At 43.6% G+C, this 27,542-nt stretch overlaps 1 protein-coding gene across 2 annotated transcripts in view; it reads right to left on the bottom strand.

Annotated features, from left to right (window-relative positions):
• The window catches only part of LOC124776478 (neither inactivation nor afterpotential protein C), a 372,945-nt gene extending 349,366 nt beyond the window's left edge, over positions 1 to 23,579 (bottom strand). For both annotated transcript variants that reach the window (XM_047251492.1, XM_047251493.1), the window contains exon 1: positions 23,457 to 23,579. The gene's annotated coding sequence lies outside the window, so the exon portion shown is untranslated. The remainder of the gene's footprint in view (positions 1 to 23,456) is intronic.
• Positions 23,580 to 27,542: the final 3,963 nt, after the last annotated feature.

Below are 27,542 nucleotides of genomic sequence, written 5' to 3'. Positions count from 1 at the left end.
GGATTCGAACCTGCGACCGTAGCGGTCGCGCGGTTCCAGACTGCAGCGCCTAGAACCGCACGGCCACTTCGGCCGACAATAAACAGTATATTTCAAGGAATGAAGCATTTTCGGAATTTACGTTTTTGTTTACATAAACACGAATTTTCCGTAATTCTTAACTGGATGTGGCATTTTGGTTGGTTTGAAAGATTGACAACTGGTGTTACATTATAGATCTGTGTTTCAACTAATAGTTACCCGCGGCTGCGTTCGTGTATCCGTATTTTTGACATGCTAAGTAATGGTGAGTAAGAAAACTAATGATTTGTACACATGTGGATGCATAGTGATGTACATATGGATCATATTCAAACACAGCCTCACTAAAAGCTTCCCACTTCCTACTGTGTACAGCATGTAAATGACGCCATCGCTGTGAGTCTTCAAGCGTCTCAGAAGATACGAGAGACGCGTGAAGCTCAGCGTCTAAAATGCGGCAAAGTAGTGACTGTCCTAATGTCTCTCTCGCTCCTGGCCGCATGAAGTTCTGCATCAAAGTTTCAGCTGATCTGAGATTGCTTCGAGGTTTCTTGGGTTCGAGCGACTTTTGCAGCACAGTGTTTCCTAGAAGTACGTGCTAAATCAGACTTACTTTTGCGCGGGATATTGTAAAATAAATATTATTAAAAATATGTTTCTTAAGGATTTCCTGGCGTATTAGTTTTAAATACGGTTCTAGGCCTTTCTGTTGGATTTTATTTTCATATCTTCACAATATTTCGCTGTAAGAACTGTCCACATTCGCCAGGTTCGCTTGTTTTTAAAGTTTCAGAAACAACGCACAGGAGCAGAAACTGGATTCGCACTATCACGGACTAATCTGTAACAATCAAGAGTCGCCGACCTCCTCCAAAGCGTTCTTTGCATCCCTCTCGTGAATATTATATTAAAAAATAACAATACTAACAAAATTATACAACTTTCTAAAGTAGCCTATGTTTTTCCTGAGGATTCAGACTATCTTCATACCAGATTTCATCGAAATCGGTTCAGGAATTTAGTCGTGGAAACGTAACAGACAGTTACTTTCGCATTTACAACATTAGAATGGATAAGTGAAAAATTACTTTTTGTTGAAATATATTAAATTTCTCTCTCTTTCTCCACACTAGTTTGCACCCATTGCCGGTAATTCCATTACGATAAATGCTGACGTGACGAGAAGGAAAAACATGTAAGATACATATTTTAAAAATTGTTTGATGATTTCAACAATTCCCTTTTAAACATATGCTGCTTGCTGCCGGACCTTTTTTTTTTTTATTTTTGGAGAAATGTTTGTCATCATACGTTAATTTTCTTTGAATTTCTTTAATTAATATAGTTTCATAACACGAATCATCGTTGCAGATTTGTATATCGCATTGGATTTAATGTGAGGATCACTTTTCATCCCGTCAAATAATTTCTTATGTTCACACGCTGCTAAGTTTCTTGACAGTCTGATCCAGACACAAATTTCAGTATTACCACACACCTGTTCATAAATATGAACGAAAAACTGGACTATAAGCTATGAGTTGGCACTTAGTAAAATAATGATGTGAAACCAGCAATAACAATGATGAGAAATGATAACAGAATTCCGTAATCAATAATGATTTAACAATGACAAAACGCTGGAATCTTTCCGTTCAGAACTGAATGCGCAGGACTGCGTTGACTGTTTTCGGTCGTTTGATTTCACATACTTGTTTCACTCGAAAGAAATAAATGAATGAATAATGATCTAACAGATACATAAAACTACAATCGAATGAGTCGATTGTAATCGACTGTTTCCATTCCGTTGTTTGCATCACTACCTACACTTATTCCTAGCTGCAAATTGAACTGCGTTTGGGTTAATGAAATAATCCTCAAAGCTGTTTTTATACGGAACCGCTAAATTTGTTTGCAGTATAAACAAGTTTACAAAAAATAATAATTAATTTTTTTAGTTCACTAAACTGGCTTAGCAATAAAAAAGGACACACAAACGACCAGATTTGAAAATCAGAAAGTAACGGGAAGTAACTTACTTTTTTAATAATTGTTCTGAATTTTTAAAAATTTGTTTCATATTTATGTATATTGTACCTAATGTTTTACTGAACCAATCTTGTGATTTGACGTGCAACACTGCGGCCCCTACGGTGGTCCCTAGGTGGTGGGGTGGAGGGTGGGGGGAGGCAAGACTTGGGGTATGGAGTATTTGTAATGTTTTGGAAGACAAATGGTGACTTGTAAGTAGTCGTAAAAAAGTTGCAGTTCTGATCTGTTAAAACCTGCGTAATACCGGACTTTAAATCATTTTCTTGGAAGAAAAACAGCTGACTATATTTTTTTCTTTCCCTGCGAGTTATGTGTCTGGGCGAGGAGGGGGAGTGGAGGGGGGGGGGGTAGCCGTAGTTCGATTGCCCCGGGGCGTGGGCGCCCTTGAAGTGCAGTATTCCAGCGTCGAAACATCATTCTCAATGCAATATATTCCACTTGTTATCCCGGAAATTTTTTGCAATGGCTTTAGTCTTGTTGCTTGTATAGGTAAGCGTTTATCCGACGTGACGCGCTTGTATTGTCGTGTACGTGATGTTTCAGTCTCATTATTACAGTACAAATCACACTGACGAGCTAAACCATAACGACTACTGCCCACCGCGAGATATTGTGCCGCTTGGCGGCACTGGGGCACGTGACGCTTACCGCGTATGACATACGTATAACGGAAACAGAGACGAATGGATAATCAGTCTAAGCGATATGAGCCACAAATAGGGAAATGCTGTGTCCTAAGCAACTTTGACGAAGGCCGATTCAAATGGCCAGGCGCGTGGGAAGGGGCATCTCGGAAACGGTGGAGCTGGTCGGCTGTTCACGTGCTGCGGTCGCGAACGTCTTTGAAAGCTGGTTAACGACGGTGAATCACGAGTATGTGAGAAGGTGTTCGATGTCTGTGCCTTTTCACACAACGCGGAGATTTGGAGGGATGTCCGCTCTGTAAAGCAGGATAGGCGGTGATCCGAGGCTTTTTGCGCATGATGCTGTAGTATGTCGAGAGGTTGTAACAATGGAAAATTGTACTGAAATGCAGGAGGGTCTGCAACGAATTGACGCATGGTGCAGGGAATCGCAATTGACTCTCAATGCAGACAAGTACAATGTGCTGCGAATACATAGGAAGAAGGAGCCTTTATCATTTAGCTACAATGTAGCATGTCAGCAACTGGAAGTAGTTATATCCATAAATTGTCTGGGAGTAGGCATTAGGAGTGATTTAAAATGGAATGACCACATAAAATTAATCGTCGATAAAGCATATGCCAGACTGAGATTCACTGGAAGAATCCTAAGGAAATGCAGTCCGAAAACAAAGGAAGTGGGGTACAGTACACTTGTTCGCCCACTGCTTGAATACTGCTCACCAGTGTGGGAACCGTACCAGATAGGGTTGATAGAAGAGATAAAGAAGATCCAACGGAGAGCAGCGCGCTTCGTTACAGGATCATTTAGTAATCGCGAAAGCGTTACGGAGATGATACATAAACTCCAGTGGAAGACTCTGCTAGAGAGACGCTCTATAGCTCGGTATGGGCTTTTGTTGAAGTTCGAGAACATACCTTCACCGAGGAGTCAAGCAGCATATCGCTCCCTCCTACGTATATCTCGCGAAGAGACCATGAGGATAAAATCAGAGAGATTAGAGCCCACACAGAGGCATACCGACAATCTTTCTTTCCACGAACAATACGAGACTGAAATAGAAGGGAGAACCGATAGAGGTACTCAAGGTACCTTCCGCCACGCAACGTCATGTGGCTTGCGGAGTATGGATGTAGATTTAGATGTGCCTGACCTGACTACAGAGTACGATGATGGTGCAGAAAAAAGTCTTTTGTTGATCATGGGGTTCTGCACCAGACGACACCTGCACGTTCCCCTATTGATCCATCTAAGTCATCAATTACGATTGTAGCTGACACTGAATTATCGAGGTTCGACCGTCGATTAATGGAAAAGTGCCGCCTGGTTTGATAAGTCATGATTATTCTCACACCAAGTCGATGGTTGTGTCTGGATATGACGTCATCCAGGTGAATGACTGATCGAAACATGCACAGTGCCACGGATGCTGGTAGTGGGCAAGTGTTATGCCATGAGGGACGTTCACTTAGACCATCCATTCGATCTATGGCAGTAATTGAAGGCACCACGGATGGTGGTGCGCTTCGTGAACATTACTGTCGATACCCTGCATCCCTTCATTATTGATGTCTTCCCCGACTGCAATGGTACATACCTCCGAAAACCTTCCAAGGACGTATTGAATCTATGTCACACAGAATCGCTGCTACATTGCATTCCAAAGGTGGAGCGATGCGCTGTTGAGCAGGTGCTCACAGTGTTTGGTTCCTCAATGCATTGCCATTGTTTGAAAATTTAACAGGAAATCTATTTCCTTACGTTAGTGCTAATTCGTTTTTAGTTGGGCAGGGAAATTTTCGCCTTATACGAGTGGAGCATGTACGTAATCGTCAGCGCAGTAATATAGCTAAATAGTATGAAGCCCTGTTCGGATACCATTTTAATTATGTAGTGGAAATGTCTGCTGTGGACTCGCGACTGAAATGTTTTCTAATAATTATTCAGTTTCTTTCCATTTTTGGAAAATACTATGCGCTCCTACTGTTTCAGGCTCAATGTGATTTTCACTGCTTTTCATAAAAATTAACACGTATTATTTTAGTTACGAACGGTAATCATAGAGTCGTAACTATCACCTCAGAAGTTAGGTAATTAATTTTTTTTATCACTTGTGAAGCCATCGTACAACTGTCTGATGAATCGGTACTGAAAATATGACACCACCACTGTCCAGATGTGTGATATTTTTAGCGCAACATGGTTACGGACTACATTACTCGATGTATGTGTCGAGTGACTAGGGCCTCCCGTTGAGTAGACCGTTCGCCGGGTGCATTCTTTCGATTTGATGCCACTTCGGCGACTTGCGCGTCGATGGGGATGAAATGATGATGATTAGGACACCACAACACCCAGTCCCTGAGTCGAGAAAATCTCCGACCCAGCCGGGAATCGAACCCAGGCCCTTAGGATTGACATTCTGTCGCGCTGACCACTCAGCTACCGGTGGCGGACTCATTACGCGATTATAAAATACTACAAAACAAGGAAATCAATTAATAAATCGCAATACCACACCTTCTGTCAACCATATAAAATATTTATATTGTCCTCTAATATAACATACCTTAGAGCCTCTATGCCATTAGCACAGCCAAAAGGAAACAACAGCAGCACCATTCACTGTCAAAGATGAAACTCTTCTGAGAACAGCTCATGTTGGTGTGTTATACTCTCAAGGCACAGGTGTAAGCTAAAGGCCGCCGCTTTCACCTATCAAAGATAGTAGTTTCATGCAACGCGTATGTCACAGCCCCCAGCGATATTACTATCATAAAATTTATGAATATTATCTGTCAAGTTGTAGTACATTCAATACATCGAACTGCAACTACGTTGCAACCTTGTACACCCGTGTAGCATGGCCAGCAGAAAACATAATACCTAACGACACTAATACACTAATTCGAAAAAGTTGGTGGCTGCTTTCCAAGGAGACCACTACTGAAGTGGGCCCACATATGCCCCTTGGACACTTGTGTCTACTCATTTACCACGCTGACTCATCTCTTTCTTAAGGACAAAAAATGTCTACTTCTTCTAAATCTGATAACAATTACCCCTGATTCTCAAAGAGTAGTACTACTACACTACTGGACAGTAAAATTGCTACACCAAGACGAAATGCAGATGATAAACGGATATTCATTGGACAAATATATTATACTAGAACTGACATGTGATTACATTTTCACGCAATTTGGGTGCTTAGACTCTGAGAAATCAGTACCCAGATCAACCACCTCTGGCCGTAATAACGGCCTTGATTCGCCTGGGCATTGAGTCAAACAGAGCTTGGATGGCGTGTACAGGTACAGCTGCCCATGCAGCTTCAACACGATACCACAGTTAATCAAGAGTAGTGACTGGTGTATTGTGACGAGCCAGTTGCTGGACCACCATTGACCAGACGTTTTCAATTGGTGAGAGATCTCGAGAATGTGCTGGCCAGGGCAGCAGTCGATCATTTTCTGTATCCAGAAAGGCCCGTACAGGACCAGCAACATGCGGTCGTGTATTATCCTGCTGAAATGTAGGGTTTCGCAGGGATCGAATGAAGGGTGGAGCCACGGGTCGCAACATATCTGAAATACAACGTCCACTGTTCAAAGTGCCGTCATTGCGAACAAGAGGTGACCGAGACGTGTAACCAATGGCACCCAAACCATCACGCCTGGTGATACGCCAGTATGGTGATGACGAATACACGCTTCCAATGTGCATTCAGCGCGATGTCGCCAAACACGGATGCGACCCTCATGATACTGTAAACAGAATCTAGATTCATCCGAAAAAATGACGTTTTGCGATTCGTGCACCCATGTCCGTCGTTGAGTACACCATCGCAGGCGCTCCTGTCTGTGATGCAGCGTCAAGGGTAACCACAGCCATGGTCTCCGAGCTGACAGTTCATGCTGCTGCAAACGTTGTCGAACTGTTCGTGCAGATGGTTGTTGTCTTGCAAACGTCCCTATCTGTTGACTCACGGATCGAGACGTGGCTGCACGATCCGTTACAGTCATGCGGATAAGATGCCTGTCATCTCGATTGCTAGTGATACGAGGCCGTTGGGATCCAGAACGGCTTTTCGTATTACCCTCCTGAACCCACCGGTTCCATATTCTGCTAACAGTCATTGGATCTCGACCAACGCGAGCAGCAATGTCGCGATACGATAAACTGCAATCACGATAGGCTACACTCCCACCTTTATCAAAGTCGGAAACGTGATGGTACGCATTTCTCCTCCTTACACGAGGCATAGCAACAACGTTTCACCAGGCAACTCCGGTCAAGTGCTATTTGTGTATGAGAAATCGGTTGGAAACGTTCCTCATGTCATCACGTTGTATGTGTCACCACAGGCACCAACCATGTGTGAATGCTCTGAAAAGCTAATCATTTGCATATGACAGCTTCTTCTTCTTGTCGGTTAAATTTCGCGTCTGTAGCACGTCATCTTCGTGGTGTAGCAATTTTAATGGCCACTAGTGTATGTTGTTCATGATGTTACCCGACTTTAAAGTTTAAAGAGAATAGGAACAAAAAGACAATGGCCCATCAGCGGTGGCGAAGCACCTCAAGAGTGAACAACATTCTTGTAGCAAAGTACTGTCTTTTGTAGGTGAAAGAGGCGGCCTTCAGCTTACACGTGCACCTTGACAGTATAACACGTCAACACGATATGTTCCAGGAAGGGTTTTAAGTTTCACAATGCATGTTAGCTGCTAGGTTATTACTTTTGACTGTCCCTAATAACATAGAAACGCCGGTCGGAGTGGCCGTGCGGTTCTAGGCGCTTCAGTTTGGAACCGCGTGACCGCTACGGTCGCAGGTTCGAATCCTGCCTCGGGCATGGATGTGTGTGATGTCCTTAGGTTAGTTAGGTTTAAGTAGTTATAAATTCTAGGGGACTGATGACCTCAGATATTAAGTCCCATAGTGCTCAGAGCCATTTGAACCATTTAACATAGAAGCTTCAGTGTGTCGTAATATAGTACGATAAAAATATTTTTGTTTAGCTGTCAGTAGGTGGAGTATTGCGATTTGTCAATTATTTTCCTTGTTTTATAGCATTCGAAAATGGGATAACGTAGTGCCGAAACATATTGTGCTAAAAATATCACACATTTGACAAGTAGTGGCGTACCGTTCTCAGACTGATGTTTCCAGTTGTATGCCTGCTGTCGTACTACACACTGGCATCCTCCCACCACATTACCATAACACCCATCTAGGGGAAGGACACCAAAACAAAATGTCGACTGATAAAGTGGAGTATCGTCTGCTGATACTATTTATGTATTTGAAGGCGAACAACGATGCAACAGTCAAGTGTGAGCTGGTGGACGTTTAAGGCAACAAGCCATCCTAATACCACACAATGTTTAGCTGGTCACACAAGTTTCACTGACGAAAACGCAAATGGCTGGCAGTATCTCTCTGAAGCGAGAACTGCAAGACAAGAGAATGCTCCGCTGCTCCAATAGCCGTGTACTACAGTCGAGACCATAGCAGAAAAGTGAAAACCATTCACAGACTAGTGTTCAAAATCTTGCACATACTGAACATGACAAATTCCATTGAACGCTTGGTTCCGCGATTCCTCACACCTATACATCTACAGCTACATCATACCTGCAGGCCACCTAACCATGTGAGGCGGAGGTACTTGTGGTGCCACTAACCTACACCCTAACCCCTTTCTTGTTCCACTCGCTAATGGCGCGTGGAAAGAACGATTGCTGGGAAGCCTCTGTATTACCTCTAATTTCTCGAATTTTCTCATCATGGTCGTACTGCAAGATGTATAATGGAGAAAGTAATACGTTGTTAGACTCTTCTCACAAAGCCCTCTCTCGAAATTTTAATAGTAAATCTCTCTATGATTCACAACGCCACTCTCGTAAGTCTGCCACTGGAGTTTGTTGACTATCTCTGCAACGCCCGCCCGGTTAGCCGTACGGTCTAACGCACGACTTTCCGGGGGGAAGGAGCGCCTGGCCCCCGGCACGAATCCGCCCGATGGACTTGTGTCGAGGTCCTATGAACCGGCCGGTCTGTGGATGGTTTTTAGGCGGTACTCCATCTGCCTCGGTGAATGTGGGCTGGTTCCCATTATTCCGCCTCAGCTACACTGTCGGCGATTGCTGCGCAAAGTTCTCCAAGTACGCGTACACCACCGTTACTCTACCACGCAAGCATACGGGTTACACTCGTCTGGTGCGAGACGTTTCCTGGAGGGGTCCACCGGCGGCCGAACCCTGAAAGAGTGGTTCGGTGTGGAGTGACTGAGGGGTGAAGTGGACTGCTGTAGTCGTCGTGGGGTTGTAGACCACTGCTGCTGCGGCGGGGCCGGAGCATCTCCGTCGTTTCTAGGTCCCCGGTCAACATAGAATACAACACAATACAATCTCTGCAACGCTCTCGCGCCTACTAAATGATCTCGTGACGAAACACACCGGTCTTCGTTCGACCTGGTTTATTTCTCCTATCAGTCCTGCCTCGAAAGGATCCCAGATTGCTGAACGGTACTCAAGAATCGTCGAACAAGCGCCTTGTTTGCTGCTTCCTTCGTGACCTTTATTTCCCTAAGATTCTTCCTATGAATCTCAGTCTGGCATCTGCTTTTCCTACTGTTTGTCTTATGTGGTCAGACCATTTAATGTCGTTCTGGATAGTTATGCCTGGATATTTTACAGTCGATACTGTTTCCAGCAATTTGTCATCGATGCCGAAGTTGTCCAGTACTGGGTTTCTTTTCCAATGTACGCGCAATATGTTATATTTATTTACGTTCAGAATAAATTGCCAAAACCTGCAACTTTCATCAATCCTGTACAGATCTGGAAACCGATACCTCCTTCTGGCGTTGCCTTGTAGACTATCACCATCATCTGCGATCAGCGTTATAGAGCTTCTGATGCTTTCTGCTAGATCCATTTATATACACTAGAAACAGTAATAGTCCTACCTGCAGGGAGGTGGTGAATGCAGTCGCATATCTGGTCCGATACTCGGTTAGCTTGTATTTTTTCACTAAACTGAAGTGCAGGACGACGTCAAATGCCTTCCTGAAGTCAAGGAAGACGGCGCCAACCTGAGCGTCGTTTCCTACAGCGCTGTGGATGTCATGGAGGAGCAGGGAGAGAGTTGAGTTTCGCAAGATCTCTGTTTGCGGAAACCATGTTGATTTTTATAGAGGAGATTTTCGTTCTCCAAAAACGTCGATATTCTTGACCATAAAACACTTTCTATAATTCTACAACAGATTGACGTCAACGATATAGGCGTATGCTTACCCGCATCTTACAAAAATCTCACCGAACCGAAGCAACAGCAGATATATTGCAGGTGTGTCAGGCCAATCCAGATGGCTTCTTTGGTCGCCTAATCACCAAGAATGAGCGCTGGTTGCATCACTATGAGTCCGAGGGAAAGCAGCAAAGCTAGCAGTGGAAACGTGTGGATTCACTACTGTGAAAAAGGAGAAGGCCCAACCATCATCGGACAGTGTGATGTTGAGTTTTTTTCGCACTACAGTCGTTTAGTGCTAACAGATCATGGTCGTAACAAGTAAACCGTCACAGGAAGATACTACCTGAAATCTCCTGATGAGGTTTTGGTAGGCTCTCAAGACGCTGATTTGCAGAAAGCTGTCCAAAGGGAATCTTTTGCCGCTCTACGACGACGCCCTAGCTCATTGTCCACAAGACAGTCAAACATGCTGCTTCTTTGGGCTATTAAATGTCACCTAACCCTCTGTATTTTCCTGACATGCCACCCAGCGACTTCTTCCTCTTTCTTCGGATGAATAACGCATTACGTGACAGACATTCCCTGAAAGAGAACGAGGAGATTCTCATCTTTGATGTTCACACTGTCTGTGATTATAGAGTGTCTGTAACTTCACAACAGCACAGCTGTAATCGTAAGTGACAGTGTCTGTTCCTTCAGATATGCATCCTTGTCTGAAGGACGTTGTAATGTGAACATAGAGACGCTGTATAAACACAGACATTGTAAGTATCAGTAATGTATCCATACTTCGACGGCCTAAAATGCCCGTAAAATATAAGTTCTGTCCCTGGGCGGCGATCACGAAACGTGCGAGCGTGAGCACTATTGACTGCGCGACATAAACAAGTTTGAGTCGGTCCTGGAAAACTGCTCAGATAGCCGAAGTAGTTAGGACGACGGCTCGCGATAAGCGGAAATCCGTGTTTGAGTCCTAGACTGGCACAAATTTTGATCTGTCACTAACAACTGACTTCAATCCCGATTCGCAAAATGCGAACCAGTTTCCTAAGAGGTCATTTCCGATACCTAACTTTCCCTGAATACTCAAAAACAGAATTCTTTGAGCAAAATCCCCGGCAACTCATTTGTCGTTGGAGAAAATCTGTCGCATTGAGGGGTAAGTATGTAAAGAGGAGCGAACACCATCACCATGTTTCGCGGTCAGAAGTCCACCATTTTTCGAGGAACTTACTGAGACATGACGACGACCCTTGATAAATTTGAAAGGAGGGGGAGTTTGCTATTCTTAGCAGCCGATGTTCTTGTCCCCATATACATGGGTCAGTCAAATGCAAACGAGGAAAAAAGAAAGGAAATTGTTTATTATGTCAACAGTAATCGTCTTAACTGTTAATACGTTTACCTCCTGTGGGGCAGGACGGCCGGTGCCTTCATGGAAAAATGTTTGCAGTAGCCTATGAAACCATGATTGTATACAGGCGTGCACCTCTTGGTCCGAAGCAAATCAACGGTCACAAATGTCTTTCTTCAGGGATCCTAAATTATGGAAATCGCATGGTGAGAGAACGGGACTGTGGGCCACCCGCATATTGACGGAAGATATTATGTGTACTATGGAGCGAAAGAAGAACCAATATTTGCATAATGGAAGAACTTTGCATCACAAGAAGTGTATCTTCCCGTGTCTGCGGAAGATACTTCCAGTTCCTTGGGCACATTTTGAGAAGAGAAGAGGTTAATTTGGGAAAGACCATCTTGAAAAGCAAAATCGAATGCAGAATACCACTAGAAAGATCAGTAAGTAGATGGTTGGATCAAATGAAGAAAATTATCACCATACCTCCTCACACTATACACTGAAGAGCCAAAGAAACTGATATAGGCATGCGTATTCAAAAACAGGGAAATGTAATTATGCAGAATACGGCGCTGCGGTCGGCAACGCCTACGTAAAACAACAAGCCTCTGGCACAGTTGTTAGATCGGTTACTGCTGCTAAATGGCGGGTTATCAATATTTAAGTGAGTTTGGACGTGGTGTTATAGTCGGTGCCCGAGCGATGCCACACAGCATCTCCGAGGTAGCGATGAAGTGGGTATTTTCCCTTATAACCATTTCACGAGTGTAACCGTGACTATGAAGAATCCGGTAAAACATAAAATCTCCGACATCACTGTGGCCGTAGAAACTGGACCAACGACGACTGAAGAGAATCGTTCAACGTGACGGAAGTGCAACATCTCCGTAAATTGCTGCAGATTTCAGTGCTGAGCGATCAACAAATGTCAGCGTGCGAACCATTCAACTAAACATCGTCGATGTTAGCTTTCGGAGCAGAAGGCCCACTCGTTTACGCTTGATAACTGCACGACGCAAAGCTTTACACCTCGCCTTGGCCCGCATCTCGTGGTCGTGCGGTAGCGTTCTCGCTTTCCACACCCGGATTCCCGGGTTCGATTCCCGGCGGCGTCAGGGATTTTCTCTGCCTCGTGATGGCTGGGTGTTGTGTGCTGTCCTTAGGTTAGTTAGGTTTAAGTAGTTCTCAGTTCTAGGGGACTGATGACCATAGATGTTAAGTCCCATAGTGCTCAGAGCCATTTGAACCATTTTGAACCTCGCCTTGGCTCGTCAACGCCGACATCGGACTCTTGATGACAGTAAACATGTTGCCTGGTAGGACGAGTCTCGTTTCGAATTGTATTGACGGATGGACGTACACGGTTATGGAGACAACCTCATGAATCCATGGACCTTGCATGTCAGCAAGGGACTGTTCAAACTGGAGGAGGCTCATAATGGTGTGGGGCGTGTGCAGTTGAAATGATATGGGAACCTTGGTTCTTCTAGATGCGACTCTGACAGGTGACACGTACGCAAGCACCCTGTCTGATCACATGCATCCGTTCATGTCTAATGTGCATTCCGACGGACTTGGGCAATTACAGAAGGATTTCTGCAGAGTAGCTTCAGGAATACTCTTCTGAGTTTAAACTCTTCCGCTGACCACCAAACTCCCCAGACATGAACATTACTGAGCATATCTGGGATGCTTTGCTAGGTGCTGTTCAGAAGACATCTCCACCCCCTCGTACTCTTTCTGATTTATGGACAATCCTGGACGATTCATGGTGTCAGTTCCCTCCAGCATTACTTCAGACGAGTCCATGCCACGTCGTGTTGCGGCACTTGTGCGTGCTCGCGGGGGTCCTACAAGATCTTAGGCAGGTGTACCAGTTGTTTGGCTCTTCAGTGTATAAAGAAGAGCTGTAGGTCGCTGTGGATGGAGAAATCTAGTCTAAGATTCAGTTAGTAGAGAAATGAATGAAGGAATGAGGTCACGACACTGAGCAATGAGTTAACTGTCTAAAGATGATGAGTGAACTAATTACTTTAAATAGTAGGAGACTGATAGGCCACGTGCCACTCAGGCACACGGTAAAAATCCAAATGCAAATTATGAATTCAGTAATCAACAACCAGAATAAATCAGAGCATAAGGTGGAGGTCTCAAAATGGTGAAGGGCAAAGGAGAATCCATTGTTTTTCTTATAAAGGCAGTGAAGAAGAATTCCAACACATTTTGAAGTGAATGGATAACATACTGAGCACTGAAATTTGAGTTAATAATAAACAAAGGCAAGACAAAAACAATGAATAGCAGCGGAAGTAGGATATCGACTAGTAACTGACTACCATTGCAGAAGAAGTAACCAGTTGGTGTTGTCTAGGAAGATAGGTTACGTATAACGGCTGCAGCAAAGCATCAGCAATAGCAACTTTATATTGGCGACCGAAGCGTTCTATAGATAACGAAAGCTGTTGTTTTCGACCACTCATATTCATTTTAGGTATTTCTGAAACAAACGGGTGGAATACAGCGCAGTAAATAGTAGCACTAGAGAAACAGAGAACATGGTATTGGGGGCCCATGGAAAGTGATGAGATTAGAAAGATTCCGGCATTCTCGTGCACTGCCTATTATATTCCTGTACAGGGTATCACACAATTTAGACGGTCGAGAATCCTAAATTAAGTGCTTCGCGGTAAGGAACTGATGGTAGGAAAGGAATGAACAATGATTGCGATGCACGTGTTTTGCGAACTGTCTGCTTCGGCGTTGCGGTCGCTACTTGGAAAAGCAGCCCACAATAGTCTGTAGCGTATCTTCAGTAGCATTTACCATACTCTGCATTTAATGATGTGGTCGAGGGAGTCTATCGGGTAGAGCACGAGACTCCGGCCAATAGGTCTCTTGGTTAGATGTCCGGTAGGAACAGGCACTTTTCCTCGAAAAAAAAAAGCCAGAACGATAAGCCCACCACTCTCCCCCTCCTAGTGAAGAAAGGCTACACTCTGCCTGCAATGAGCACAACAGCCTTGTCACCGTTTGTTCGCCACAGACTTTACCTTACTTTTCAGTACATGATAGGATGTCGTAGATGGAGAATTATTTATTACAGAAGTTTGCAGACAAGCTTTTAACATATGGCGCAGAAACATACAGCTACCGAAAAACCGAAAGCATGTACGTAGAAACGTTTCGAAACAAGGATCAGAAGAATAGAATAAGAAAACATCACCATATACAGAAACCTGCAAGAAATTACATCATTCAATCCACAAGGAGCTGGCCAAAATGGTTCAAATGGCTCTGAGCACTATGGGACTTAACAGCTATGGTCATCAGTCCCCTAGAACTACTTAAACCTAACTAACCTAAGGATAGCACACAACACCCAGTCATCACGAGGCAGAGAAAATCCCTGACCCCGCCGGGAATCGAACCCGGGAACCCGGGCGTGGGAAGGGAGAACGCTACTGCACGACCACGAACTGCGGACCCAGAAGGAGCTGGCCGATGATCTCAACAATGGACACTCCGCGTACTAGAATCTAAAGAGATTGTGTTGTGCTGTATCGTGTCAAGTGGAAGAAGATACAAGACCAAACAGTCGTCAAATAACCTGCGAAATGCGTACTTCGTAGAATATAGTGCGGACGGTGAGAGAGCAATTATTACGCCCCTATCAGAATAACCGCATGCAAATAGTACCAATCATTTTAGTGCACAGATTCTGCTCTGAGAGTAGATTATGTTCTGCTGTTTGCATTAAAATTGATGGCCATCACACTGAAAAGTTTTTGTGAAATCAAGTTACTGCTTGAATTGAAAGTGTTGAGGTCAGAAAAAAGCTATGTATTTGCGGCGTAGTGTTTGGGTGTTCTCCCTTTTAAACATTTTGACTCGCACGTTTGGTACACACTATATTAAGCAACCATTTGCTGGAGATGAGCTAAACTTTTTTTTGTACATTTATGTCGATATTAAAAGGTTTCCCGTCAATATATACACGAACAATTATCCTTTTAGGTACAGTTCTAAGAGTCTAACTGCCTGCCTCATCACATTCTGATATGTCACGCCGAACGTAGCACACGACACTAATTACTACTTCCCATCAAGGTGAAAGAAATTGCTGACATTGTTCTTTTTGGGAAGTTTCGTGCCCAGTCGATTTATGGTGAAAGTATTGGAGTAATCACACTATGTCACACATTCTACTTTCATAATCGCTTATGGAAATGTGTCACAGGTACTGCAGCGCATCTGTATAATTCACTTTCGAAATACATTCCTAAAAACTAGAGGAGTGTTTTCGATAGTTATTGTGCATCTTTATTGGAGAGTGACCAAAATTTCTGTTGCTCCAATCTCCTTTTGAAATACAGCTACCAATAGTTGCTCTTCTTTTCGCTGTGGATGTTCTATGTTGCTTCTCGTTTCATACTGACATGGAACGTACATATTCGTAGGGCGTAAAAGATTTAGTGAGCTTTTCTGTCATAAACAAAGCCCAATTTCAAGTAAACTGTCAACGGATCAGTGGACAAAACGGTCTCCGACACAATGTTCCAGATATTTATTTTGCTCGTTTTATTTAAAGTCAGACTGCGTTGCGTATTCTATAGAGATTTCATTAGGTTGCGCGAGCGTAGCTGTAGTTGGGATAGTGTCAGGTGGTACTTCGCACCTAAAGGAGAGCGGGCCGTGGTGGTCTAGCGGTTCTAGGCGCTCAGTCCGGAACCGCACGACTGCTACGGTCGCAGGTTCGAATCCTGCCTCGGGAATGGATGTGTGTGATGTCCTTAGGTTAGTTAGGTTTAGGTAGTTCTAAGTTCTAGGGGACTGATGACCACAGATGTTAAGGCCCATAGTGCTTAGAGCCATTTTTTGAACCTAAAGGAGAGCAAAAAAATGGTTCAAATGGCTCTGAGCACTATGGGACTCAACTGCTGTGGTCATTAGTCCCCTAGAACTTAGAACTACTTAAACCTAACTAACCTAAGGACATCACACACACCCATGCCCGAGGCAGGATTCGAACTTGCGATCGTAGCAGCAGCGCCGGCCTAAGTGGCCGAGCGGTTAAAGGTGCTACAGTCTGGAACCGCACGACCGCTACGGTCGCAGGTTCGAATCCTGCTTCGGGCATGGATGTGTGTGATGTCCTTAGGTTAGTTAGGTTTAAGTAGTTCTAAGTTCTAGGGGACTTATGACCACAGCAGTTGAGTCCCATAGTGCTCAGAGCCATTTGAACCAATTTGACCGTAGCAGCAGCGCGGCTCCGGACTGGAGCGCCTAGAACCGCACGGCCACCGCGGCCGGCCAAAGGAGAGCATAGAGGTCACATGGGCGCCGTACATGGTCCTGCAGCACGGGACGGCTGGGAGGTTACAGGCTGAGGGCGTATTGTACTGTTTTATTAACTAATAACAACGACACTGTTCTAATGAAACAGTTTCGATTCCAAGTTTGTGAGTGATTGGGAGGCTTGCCTATCATTCAAGGAAGGCGTTACCAATTCTTAGGTAGCAAAATCGCTTATTTCATACACTGTCACATTAATGTGACCGCCTGCCTAAAGTCTGAGTAAGCACCTCTTGCAACACGGGCCGCTGCGAGACGTGGAGGGAGAGAGTCCATAAGGTTCTGGAGGCTACCGAGAGGTACGTGGAGCCATGATGACTCCAATGCCGTGGACGGCTGCTCTAGGTTTTTCGACTGAGGATCCATGGCGCGAACACCTCGAAGAGGCAGTCCCACAGATAATCGATTTTTTGAATCCGGGGAGTCTGGTGATCAGGGAGTACGTAAAGCTCATACTGGTGTTCTTAGAAACGCACCCGTGCACTATGTCACTTTGCAATGTCCTGCTTGTAGATGCCATCATGCAGAGGAGAGCGAACCCCATGTAGGGGTGGACACGGCAGCAATGATAGATACATACTTGCGTTGATACATTGCTCCGTCCAGATTTACTAGATCACCCAGGGAATGCCACGAAAACACTCCCCTGACCATAACGCTCCTGGTCGCAGGCTGTTTGATTTCAGATGGTTCACGCCGTGTACGCCAAAGGCCATCTGTTCAATGGACCGTAAAACGTAATTCATCTAAAACAAAAGGCCACCTGTCGCCATTGAAGTGACGTCCAGCTGCTGCACTAGCGTGCTAATTTCAGCCTTCGTCGCCGATGAACAGAAGTCAGCATCGGTGCATGAACCAGGCGCTTGCTGTGGAGGCCTGTATGCAACGACGTTCATTGGGCGATCTTTGAGGAAAGAATGTTGATAGGCCCTTGGTTCATCTGGCGATCAGCTGCTCAACAATTGCACGTCTTTTCACCTGTACACGTCTCCACGGTCATCGTTCACCCGAGTTGTCAATGACTCGTGGTGCATCACAGTTGTCACGGCATCAATTTTGGATACCACCATTTTGCCATGCACAGTATACTTCAACCATGGCGGCCGCGAACAGTTTGCAAACTTAGCTATTTCGGAAATGCTTCCTCCCTTGGCCCGAAAGCCAATGATCATGCCCTTTTGGACGTATGATAAATCTCTCCGTTTCCGCATTACGACAACGATAGCACTCTTTTCCGCATACCCCAGATCCGCTTTATACAGGGTGAAAAGTATTTAAACTGACAAACTCTGGGATGTTCTAGGGGACATGAAAACAAATATTTTTCCTTAATGTCATTTTTTACTATGAGGAGTATTTAAACCGGCAGAGGAAGATTTCTCTCGCGGCAATTTAATTAAACCAACAAACACTCTGCCTTTGTCAATCCACGTTTCTGGGAACCGTCGGTCCAGGAATCGACGCACACGATGACTGAAATGTGCCGGCGCCCCGTCATGTTGGAACCACATGCGATGTCTTGTAGGGAGCGGGACGTATTCCAGCAATTTTGGCAATGCTCTGGCGAGAAAATTCCAATTGTGGCTGCCATTTAATGGCCTATGTAGCAGATACCGCCCAATTAAACAGTTCCCACACATTAACGAAGAACCACACTTGATGAGCGCTAGTAACTGTGACATGTGGGTTATCCTCACTCCAAACATGCGAGCTGTGCAAGTTGAAGACTCCATCACGCCCGAATGTTGCTTCATCGGTAAACAACACAGAGGATGGAAATGTAGGATGCATTTCACACTGTTCCAGGTACCACTGCGAAAACTGTGCTCTGGGTGGATAATCAACTGGTTCCAGGTTGTGGACACGCTGTAAGTGAAATGGACGTAACAATTGCTCTCGAAGGACTCCTCTTACATTCGTCTTATTCGTCCCCATGTTACGTGCAATTGCACGAGTGCTGATTGAAGGATGCCCCTTCACATGCTCCAAGACAGCTTCCTCAAATTGCAGCGTTCTTAAAGTGCGACGGCGTCCCTGTCCAGGTAATCTGCTAACTGACTCGGTCTCACGCAGACGTTGGTTCACAGCAGCAAAGGTCGTATGATGCGGGATACGGCGATTAGGATATTGTTGTTGATAAACCCGCTGTGCAGCTCGTCCGTTGTGGTGCGCTACGTAGTACGCACCAACCGTATCAGTGTACTCACTCCAGGGGTATCGCTCCATTAGTAAACAGAGACAATGCACTACTACACTGGTGGATAGCAGTTTCCTACAACTGTAGAGCGTAATACGACCTCTAACAACTGAAGATCCTAATACGGCCTCTAACAACTGAAGAGCGTAATACGGCCTCCGCCGGTTCAAATAATCCTCATAGGAAAAAATGACGTTAGGGAAAAATATTTGTTTTGATGTCCCCTACAACCTCCCAGAGTTTGTCGGTTTAAATACTTTTCACCCTGTATACTCTTCACGTCTAGTGCACCACCTGCCGTTGCGAGTGGTTATTGCACTTTGACGTCACATTAATGTGACTGGACCGTGTGGTTATACTGTAGATAAAATGAAGGACCAGTTCAAGACGTTCGGCTGTTTGATGGGTCTCAGGACTCACTTTTTGAGAAGATTCCTTTTCCCTGAAAATGTGGACGGCTGGAATACCAGTATAATGGGAGACTATTGCTGGACAATTAACCGTGACTTAAAAAATGCAGTTCATTGGAGAAAAAGCTGCACTGGATGCTTTAACGAGAAAAGGAAAGAAATGTAAACCAATGGACGCATAATCTTATGTAATAAAATGTGTTTTCTTGGCTGTACTTCAATAATCTCTTTGTTCACATTGAAAAATTGAATAATTAGAAGAGCCGGCCGTGCGGTTCTAGGCGCTACAGTCTGGAACCGCGCTACCGCTACGGTCGCAGGTTCGAATCCTGCCTCGGGCATGGGTGTGTGTGATGTCATAGGTTAGTTAGGCTTAAGTAGTTCTAAGTTCTAGGGGACTGATGACCTCAGAAGTTAAGTCCCATAGTGTTCAGAGCCAATAATTAGAAGAGAAGTTCAAAATACCGAGTATGGCCTACAATCGGACTAGCGGGTTTTTAGGTGCTGGAAGATGATGACGTCCTCGTGAACGAAATGTCAAACAGTGCTTTAGTTAAAGCTATTTGACCAGGAAACACTCAACTCAGAGCATCTTTTTATGTCAATACAGCAAATAGATGTTTTTTCGGTCCTCTCCGTACATTAAAGTATATGTGTTCTCCATTTTACCATAAATTACATGTTGGTACTAGCCTATCGTTTTAAGTATATTATAAAATATCTCCTGGACTGTCAAATAAATTCAGACTTATTTGTTACGGCATCCCGTACATAACTCCAAATGTGAAACCATACATTCGTCTAAACTTCGACTGTTATTTGAATCTAACACTATAGAGTTAAATAAAGCTAGTCTTAGTCGTATTTTTTATCAGAATTCTTGAAAAAAGCTACGTTTGTTTTAAAGAATAAGGGCCGACAATAGGACGAGACTACTCGTTACCAGATCTGAACAAAAAAATTTAAAAATCCGAAATAGAGAAGAAAAAAAACCCAAAGGAAAGATTATGAAAAACGAGAAGAAAGACAGTTCTTCAGGGAATTCATTACTGGAGAAAAGATTATTTAGAATAAGTGATATGGATCTAGTTGTGGGAAAAAGGAAGCCTGGTGATGAAGACGCAGCCTTCGTTTTCTATGAAGGACGTTTTTCAGAGGACGATAAGGCAGAGCTGTCGATAGTGCGCACCACGTGCAATCTGTAGGCACATTCTTATGAAGCGAAAACAGGTATTCACAGTTTTGTAAATAAGCTGAAGAAAAATTGAGTAGTTTTCTACGTTCAACTTTAGTAAAGATCGAAAATGTACTGCATAACAATCTTTTGGAATAGTGCTGTACTGAAGAAATAAAATGATATTACTTCAGATACTTTTTCTTTCTTTTTCCAAACCTTTTTAGCATGCAGTCGAAATTAAGACCACGAAATGAAAACGTCGGTTATGTTACTTCTGAAATAGAATTTGAAAACAGTTGTTTAGTTATTTCACGTAACCAGATATGATTGCAATATAATTCGCTCAGTCGACATATTTAAATGCTTTCAAAACTGTGTTGTTAATACACATCAGCTACGGTGAAAAAAAGTTTTATTCGATATGTCGACCTTTACCACTTTTCATTAAAATTAACGTGTTTTGGATATTTTGCAGTGTATGGCGAAGTCACCATAAGGCAAAACTGAAGGTGATAGAAAAAGACTGAGATGAAATACATATCCACATCTACAATCTACATCCGTCGCGCAAACGACAGTGAAGCTCATGGCAGAGATGCCTCCTGTTTTATCAGTCATTAGGGCTTCTTCCCCTCCCGTTCACGCATGATTGCGAGAAGAATGATTGCTTAAATGCGTCTGTGCGAGCAGCAGCTAGTGTAATTTTGTCTGCACGTTCCTCACGGGAAGATGCGGAGGGGGATGAACAGTTTCTCTACATTTTGGTGCTCTAGAAATTTTGTAAGTACACTTTCGCGCGATATTTTGCGCTCATTTTCAAGCGTCTGCCAAATGAGATTTTTCAACATTCCACACTCTCCGGTTAGACAAACAAATTTGCAGACACTTGTGTGACCCTTCGATGTGCTTTGGTAGTCCTATATAGTATGGAGCCCTCGCATATGAGAAATATTATAGAATAGGTCGCACGATTGATTAGTAAGCAACATCCTTGATGTACTGATTGCATATCCCCAGTATTCTAGGAATAAAATAAAGCTTGACATCTGCCTTACCTACGACTGAGCTTACGAGATCGTTACATTTCATATCCCTACAAAGTGTTACACCCACGTACTTGTATGAGTTTCCCGATTCCATCTGCGATTCTTTGATACTGTAGCCAAAGGATACTACGTTTCTTCGTTTTGTGAGGTGCGCAGTTTTACGACTTTGAACAGTTACCAATCTTTGCACCACTTTGAAATTATATCAATATCTGACTGAATATTTGTGCAGCTATTTTCAGACAGTATTTTATTATTTGCAAAAATTGTGAGGTTACTGTTAATATTGTCTGCAAGGTCATTAATGTGCAACATGTACATCAAGGTGCCAACACATTTCCCTGGGGTACACCCAAATTTAATTCTACATTTGTCGATTGCTCTCTATCCAAGATAACTTGCTGCGTCTTCCCTATCGAAAAATCCTCAATCCAGTCACTGATTTCGCTTGATACCCCTCACGACCGTACTTTCGATATGGATTCAGACCTAACAAAACCATCAGCTTTAGCAAAGAACTATTACCTAAAAAGGATGGTTACGATTTAGTAGGACTCTGAAGCTTCAGTACAAACTTAATTATGTTCACAGAAAGTCTATCCATCCCACCAGTCGAGATCATCGACAATTTTTACCTGCTATTGATGAGATGTCGACCCAGGAGATTCCAATACTTTCTAGAATGTTTTAATTTGAAGTAAAACAACAAATGAGAAAATAAATATTTTTCTTGTGTGATATAATTACAAATTAGCAATTTTCGGGTGTTTTTTTCTTTACTTGTACGGCCAAACCTTTATTCTTCCCATATTTCATGATTCTACATGGAGGGAAGCTCGCTGTAGGTTGTAATGAGTGACTCTGCGAGTATTAAAATGGGTGACATCTTTTGATTGCATTGACTCAAAAGATTGCAGTTATTACACCAAGGGTGGTGACTTGATACCTCATCGATTTCTGAGAAAAAGGGATCTTAATATGAATACAAATTAACAATTTCATATTTTTTCCTTTACTTGTACTGTGAAAACTGTCTTGTTTCCAAATGTCATGGTTCTGTACCAACGGGAGGTACCCTAGGGGTTTTGATGAATGGGTTTGCGAGTATCAAACAATATGAAATAAATTGCCATATCTTTTGATTGCCCTGACTTAGAAGCTAACGTTTATTATACCGCCAAGGGACCATAGCTCTTAATATGTGCATAAATTTCAGCTTGATACATCTACCCGTTCCTGACAAGAAAAGGGGTTTAATAAATGGACAGATAGGAAGTCTGATAACAAATAACAACTTTTTTCGTGTGGTATAGGTACAGATTAACAGTTTTCTGATATTTTTCTTTGGTTGTAGTGTGAATCCTGCTTCTGGACAAATTTTATGATTCTAGTGAACGGGAAGTAGCCTAGAGGTTTTGATGAATAAGTTTACGAGTATCAAAATACATTACATAAAATGACCTTATCTTTTGATTGCATTGACTTGGAAGTTTAATTACTTTACGTTGTCGAGGGACCGTAGACCTTAATATCTGACATAAATTTCAACTTGGTACGTCAACCCGTTCTTGAGAAGAATAGTTTTGAACAGTCCAACGGACAGAAGGACAACAAACTGTTTCTGTAAGAGTTTCGTTTTTACCGATTGAGGAACAGAACCTTAAAAAGTAATAAACATGTATTATTTAGTTTACCTGTGTTACCTACAATAAGTCTGACATTAGAATAAATACCAACCGATAAGCCTATGTATACCTATAACTTTATTGGTGCTACTACACTTCTATGGGTCACACCACTGCCTGTAGACTGCTCTCGCTACAGACAGCAACATAGTGCCCAGTGTCAGCAGAGTCTGTTGGATGGAGGATGAAGGTGTGGATATCGTGAGAAGCTACGTCTCCAGTAAGTTGGTGGTCATTAGTCCAGTTACCTGCCGTCCCGACGGCTGGTGGCTGCGCGGCTGTGTGTAGAGACGAGAGAGTGCAGAGTCTGTCTGGAGCGGCGGCGGAGGCACAGCAGAGGCGCGGCTGCGGGGGCGGCGGTCAGCGGCGGTCTGAGCCTCCGGGACGGCGGGCGCCGGCGAAGCCCCCGCCGCCGGGGAAGCCCCGGGCCGCCGCTCCCTCCCCGCCGCCCCCGCCGTCGCAGCACAGACACGGCTTCACTGTGGCGCACAACCTATCGATGGGTCAAGGCGGATCTCGGTCGAAGCTAGCCTACATATCGCTCGCTAAAACCCGGCAGCGCGGTTGCAGAATTTTGTATAAATCGTTGTTTTGTGCTGATGTGGAAAGGCCGGCAAGTGTGAATCACATACGAGGATCGTTCTAAACATATTTATTTTTAAGAGTTAGAATTTGGTGACAATATTAGCCAACATTTCTTCTACATGTATTATTTTTCTACGTAGCACTGACAACATTATCAACATTTCTTCTACATGTACAGGCTTATTACAAATGATTGAAGCGATTTCACAGCTCTACAATAACTTTATTATTTGAGATATTTTCACAATGCTTTGCACACACATACAAAAACTTAAAAAGCTTTTTAGGCATTCACAAATGTTCGAAATGTGCCCGTTTAGTGATTCGGCAGACATCAAGCCGATAATCAAGTTCCTCCCACACTCGGCGCAGCATGTCCCCATCAATGAGTTCGAAAGCATCGTTGATGCGAGCTCGCTGTTCTGGCACGTTTCTTGGTAGAGCAGGTTTAAACACTGAATCTTTCACATAACCCCACAGAAAGAAATCGCATGGGGTTAAGTCGGGAGAGCGTGGAGGCCATGACATGAATTGCTGATCACGATCTCCACCACGACCGATCCATCGGTTTTCCAATCTCCTGTTTAAGAATTGCCGAACATAATGATGGAAGTGCGGTGGAGCACCATCCTGTTGAAAGATGAAGTCGGCGCTGTCGGTCTCCAGTTGTGGCATGAGCCAATTTTCCAGCATGTCCAGATACACGTGTCCTGTAACGTTTTTTTCGCAGAAGAAAAAGCGGCCGTAAACCTTAAACCGTGAGATTGCACAAAACACGTTAACTTTTGGTGAATTGCGAATTTGCTGCACGAATGCATGAGGATTCTCTACCGCCCAGATTCGCACATTGTGTCTGTTCACTTTACCATTAAGAAAAAATGTTGCTTCATCACTGAAAACAAGTTTCGCACTGAACGCATCCTCTTCCATGAGCTGTTGCAACCGCGCCGAAAATTCAAAGCGTTTGACTTTGTCATCGGGTGTCAGGGCTTGTAGCAATTGTAAACGGTAAGGTTTCTGCTTTAGCCTTTCCCGTAAGATTTTCCAAACCGTCGGCTGTGGTACGTTTAGCTCCCTGCTTGCTTTATTCGTCGACTTCCGCGGGCTACGCGTGAAAGTTGCCCGCACGCGTTCAACCGTTTCTTCGCTCACTGCAGGCCGACCAGTTGATTTCCCCTTACAGAGGCATCCAGAAGCTTTAAACTGCGCATACCATCGCCGAATGGAGTTAGCAGTTGGTGGATCTTTGTTGAACTTCGTGCTGAAGATTCGTTGTACTGTTACGACTGACTGGTGTGAGTGCATTTCAAGCACAACATACGCTTTCTCGGCTCCTGTCGCCGTTTTGTCTCTCTGCGCTCTCGAGCGCTCTGGCGGCAGAAACCTGAAGTGCGGCTTCAGCCGAACAAAACTTTATGAGTTTTTCTACGTATCTGTAGTGTGTCGTGACCATATGTCAACGAATGGAGCTACAGTGAATTTATGAAATCGCTTCAATCATTTGTAATAGCCCTGTACTATTCTTCTAAGTACTCTCCATCACCTTTTGTGACCTTATGGCAACGTTGCCTAATAGCCGGTATTCCCTATTCATAAAAACTTTGGTCCTGTGATCGTAGCCATGATTAAGTGCACAAATTACCTCATCATCTTCATAGTGTGTCGGTCATGGTGATTACTTAAGTGGCCCAACCAGGTGGAAGTGCGACATGTCTGGATTAGGCAGTGATGTCCAGCCCAATTTGGAGATGGGCTTCTGGCTTCTGAGACATGTGTGTAGGTGTGCATTGTCGCGTTGGAACAAGATTTCTTGTGGATTCTCGTCATACAGAACACGTCAGAAATAGTTCTTGAATCAGTTCAGAGTCTTCGCATTTGTCTCTGAATTACTGACTGAACGTTTTGGCAGCACACCGACGAGAATGATACTATCACTATCCCAAAAGACTGTTACCCTGACTTTCCCAGTAGAGGGAACTATCTTGAATTTCTTTCTGGGTAATTCCTGGTAGTGCCACTTCAGTAATAGCCTTTCTCTTTCTGGCTAAAAGTGATGCATCCTTTTTGTTTTAATAAAAAGTAATCCTGATCGAAATAAATATTCATTTTTTATTCTGGTTACCAGTTTCGGTCTTTACGACCGTCGTCAGACCAAGACTCTGAAATTTACAGGGCTCGCCATCTAAAACTGTTAGTGAAAATACCTGGAAAACTGTAAATCGAATTTAAAAAAATTGTATTAAAAGTTGTTCGTCTCAGAGGGGAACATTCAGTAACACCAAGCTCGACCCCCGTCCCCAGATCAAGGGAGTGAGAGAGAGAGAGAGAGAGAGAGAGAGAGAGAGAGACTCTCTCTCTCTCTCTCTGTGTGTGTGTGTGTGTGTGTGTGTGTGTGTGTGTGTGTGTGTGTGTTTGGAGTTTACGTGCGCTCATCAGCGTTGTTATCAGCGCCCTTAGAAATGTTAAAGGAATTGAATGTAGATAAAAGGGCTAAAGATGTTGTCACACCATGAGGAGAAAAAACCTACGAAATGACACTAACTAACTCACTCCCACCTCTGTCGCGTTGCCACACACAGTCACTGCATCTCACACGGCGTAAAACAAGGAGAAAAGGATGAAAAGTGGTAAACATTAGAGTGGGAGGGGAATCCGGATTATCAGGGGAAAAATAAGTTACTTCTGAATTTAGCTTTTATTTTGTTGCGTGATGGATGGCACTGTAACCGAAAAAATGTCAAAATGACTTAAAAACCGTTGAAAAGCGATAATATTTCAAGAAAAATACACCGTATTAGGATCACTGAGGATCTGAATGACAGTTATTATGAAACCTTTAGTGGGAAAACGGTTTTTATAGCAAACGAACTTGATTCCCCAGAATATATTTCGCTACTTTGTCGATATTATTGCGTAATTTCTTTCACAGTTCCTGGGTAACGTTCAAACTAGCTTCAATTCGTTGACAAACAAACCATTAAATTGTTCCAGCTGCTTTCCATTTCAGCGACATCTGCCTTTAGAACCTCCTACGTTCCTAGTCTGATGTATATTTCTTGAGATATTATCATTTGCTGGTGATTTTTAATTCATTTTGGTATTTGTTGGTTACAGCGCCATCTATCAGACGACGAAAAAAAAAAGATACAAAAGCTAAATATATTTTCACGAAAATTTCGAACAGACGATGAGAATGTGGTTTCCTATTTAAGATTTTAAAGTTGACCCTGTACAGCCCCCCCCCCCCCCCTTCGAATAATATGGCATCACTCGATATGCGCCTTTGAGACAAAAAACTTTTTTTAGTCCGATTTGTAGTTTTCCAGATATTTCCAAAAACAATGTTAAATATCTTAAACTGTTCACATTTACAATGTGTCATGGTGTCATGTATGACGTACACTTAACAACCATAATATCCAACATAAAAGCAACATGAGTTACGGTGTAGAATTATGTGTTACGCAGATGCTGCGAGGAGCTAGCGCACGGCGCCGCTTTGTTGTACCAACTGGCAGTCGACCCGTCGTATACTGGTGACTAGATAATAAAGGCTAGGCGTCATAAAATGGAACCTTCACCCACTGATCTTCATGTGTCATTAATAAAAACGACCAAACCCCTCGAACCGCTAGTGTAAAAACAGAAGATACTCATATTGTATACGAAAACGTAATTTAAAATTGCTTACAGTCTACTAATAAATTTAAAAAGTTTAAAAGGCCAATATCAGCAGCCAGAATACTGAA

Source organism: Schistocerca piceifrons, chromosome 2, assembly GCF_021461385.2.
Source record: "Schistocerca piceifrons isolate TAMUIC-IGC-003096 chromosome 2, iqSchPice1.1, whole genome shotgun sequence".
In the NCBI taxonomy this organism is placed as follows: domain Eukaryota; kingdom Metazoa; phylum Arthropoda; class Insecta; order Orthoptera; family Acrididae; genus Schistocerca; species Schistocerca piceifrons.
This window is presented reverse-complemented; position numbering and strand designations above follow the sequence as displayed.